The following is a 2,880-nucleotide window of genomic DNA, read 5'->3' on the forward strand; positions in this document are numbered from 1 at the left end:
GAGTATTTAATTTGTATGTGGAATCACCAAAATTCCACTATGGTTTTATTTTTATTTTTTTGTAGTTTGCACATGAATACCTTTTTTTTCCTTACCCGAACAGTGGAAACTGTATAAACTAACTCAACTGCTTTTATTTTACTTCTTGACATGCATACATTCTACCAACATTCTCTACCTTCAGCTTACTGATGAGTGATGAAAGACAGAAAGAAAATGAAATATGGGTTGTCCTGCTTTTTTCTTTCCTCCTTTGTCATCATTTTCAATGTAAGTAGGTCATTAATACAGGAAACTAATATGCATAAGAAAGTATGATAAGTTTCCTTGGTTGTTCATGTTTCTTAGAACACTATTGTTTTCTTTCTGTGTTTGAAGCAAGCTCTGGTTGGAATAAAAATCATGGCCTTTTGGGGCTATCAGTGCCTTTGCTTCCTCAGTAGTGGACATAAGACACCGACCTTGAATACTTGATTTGATTCTCTGTGAACTTCCACTTAGCATGGGTCCACGAGAATCCTGTGCTCCTGGACATCGTGAACATTGTGTGAATTGGAAGCTAAGGAATAGAACAGACCAAGATACTTGCATTTTGCTTTGTATCTCCTCTGTTCCCATGTATATTCCCCTGAAACACTGGACTTCACTTATGAATATGTTTAAATATGAAATTGCTGGCAATTTCAACATGGCAATAGCAGATCCTTTTTGAGTGCAAGGCACTGTATGACTACACAGGTCCTACACCTCTGAACTGGGCCCTGCTCAGGGCCATTAGATGAATTGAAAGCTGGACTGGCCTCACACCATTTTTCCAGTCAACCCTAAACATGGTACTAAAGATAGAAAGAATTGGTCTAGAAGGGTTAGGTGTGATCACAGGTGATCAAGCCAAGGTGAGATTGACTTCCAAAGAATACTTGCCCTTTGACCAAGAACTCTTAAATATCCAGTCCCTAGTTATATCTGGCAGCCAGTAGAAGTGGTGAGGACTGCTTCTGAACAGGGCGTGGGTTACCTGTGTGGAGAGGTTCTGAAGTATCTTCTAGCGTAGTTGAAATGGTAGATCTTTCTACAGAAGGGAAAGGTGGCAACTTCTACACACCAAGAGAATCCAGAGAGGGTTGCAGAGTCAACATCCTCGGGAAAATCCAGATAGCACTGTCACAGTTATCAAAATCTGTAGTTTTCCTTCCTAGGGCTCTGACCTTCACATAGCAAACCTGATTTGACTGAGTTTTCAATCATCTTTGGAACTCTGCAACTCTCACAATTAGTTCTCCTAGCCATTTGATTGTCTCTCTCTCTCTTTTTTTTTTTTTTTTTTTTTTTTTTTGAGATGAGGTTTTGCTTTTGTTGCTCAGGCTGGAGTGCAATGGCATGATATCGGCTCACTGCAACCTCTGCCTCCTGGGTTCAAGTGATTCTCCTGCCTGAGACTCCCGAGTAGCTGGGATTACAGGCATGTGCCACCACGCCCAGGTAATTTTGTATTTTTAGTAGAGACAGGGTTTTCCATGTGGGTCAGGCTGGTCTCGAACTCCGGACCTCAGGTGATCCACCCACCTCAGCCTCCCAAAGTGCTGGGATTACAGGCGTGAGCCACCGCACCTAGCCGAGTATTCCTCTCTTTTAATATGCTACTGCCATCCAAGCTCTGTGGTTCTCACACTTAGCTATTAATCACATATTAATGTCAGGCAATCTTACGCTATCCTTCTAAAGCACCTAATTTCAACAAGGCAGTAACCAGCCAATTTCACTGTGTTGGCAGGCATGATTCATCCTATATATCTCATACGCCAGTATCATGGTGCCTTCCTCAGCATTCCCTTTCACCAGGACATTTTTACAGGTCATTATCAACAAAATGATTAGCCACTGAACTTCACCTTGTGCCAGGGGCTATTCATCTCCTACCTGCCTATCAGGGCAGTGTCCACTTTTCCATTAAGTGGTTGGTAGGCCAGTGCCAAATCTTCATCTTACTCCTATTTTCTTAAACCAAATTTGCTCCCACTTCTTTTAGTTTAGATCCTCCAAAATGCAAATGCTTAGGCAAAATTAAGCATGTAAGGATTTTAGTAGAGCAAACACCTGCAGGCAAAGAAATAGGGAGAGAGTTAGACAAGGGTGGGAAATCTATTAGACTGTGAATGAGGGAGAGCAGGAGAGAGAGTGTGTTGAGGAAAGGTGCCTAAGCTGCTTTACAGAGGAAGGTAGGGTCAGCAAAGCTGCTAAGGTTGGTCTAAAAAGGGGTACCGAGTATCCCAGGAACAATTCTGTTTTAGGATTCCAACTCTCCCTCACACAGTCTTTGGTGAAGAGCAGGACATGACAGGCATGGCCTCTACTCCAAGGCAATGAAGGGTGTATCACTGGAGCCCCTCTAGGTCAAGTGTGCACCCTGTATTAAAACCTGCACACACATTCTCATGGCCTTCACAGACCCTCACACTGTTTATCTAGTAGGACTTTACAATTGTTAATAATTGTTGACTGCTCTTCCAGATGGAAAGTTTATTGTGACGATCTTGTTTCTGTTCCATCATTGTAGATGTACATCATTGGAGACAGATAAACCTTTTGTTCAAAAGTCTTGTGGGAAAAAGGAACCACATTCAGACCAGTTGCAGAAATCAATCCAAGCTTTAAGGTCTGTGTCAGTTAGCATTTGCTGCATAACAAACAACCACAAAACGTTGCCAGTGTGTAATAGATACTTATTTAGCTCAAATGTCTGCAGGTCAGTAACGTTCAGCTGATTTGGGTTGGGCTCTGCTGCACAGCTCTGCTCCAAGCCTTAGTCCAGCTGGACGTGGCTCTTCAATGAAGTTTGGGCTCAGGTCTGTCCACATGTGTTCAATGGAGGCCCAGCCA

The sequence above is a fragment of the Theropithecus gelada genome, chromosome 8 (genome assembly GCF_003255815.1).
Source record: "Theropithecus gelada isolate Dixy chromosome 8, Tgel_1.0, whole genome shotgun sequence".
NCBI lineage: Eukaryota > Metazoa > Chordata > Mammalia > Primates > Cercopithecidae > Theropithecus > Theropithecus gelada.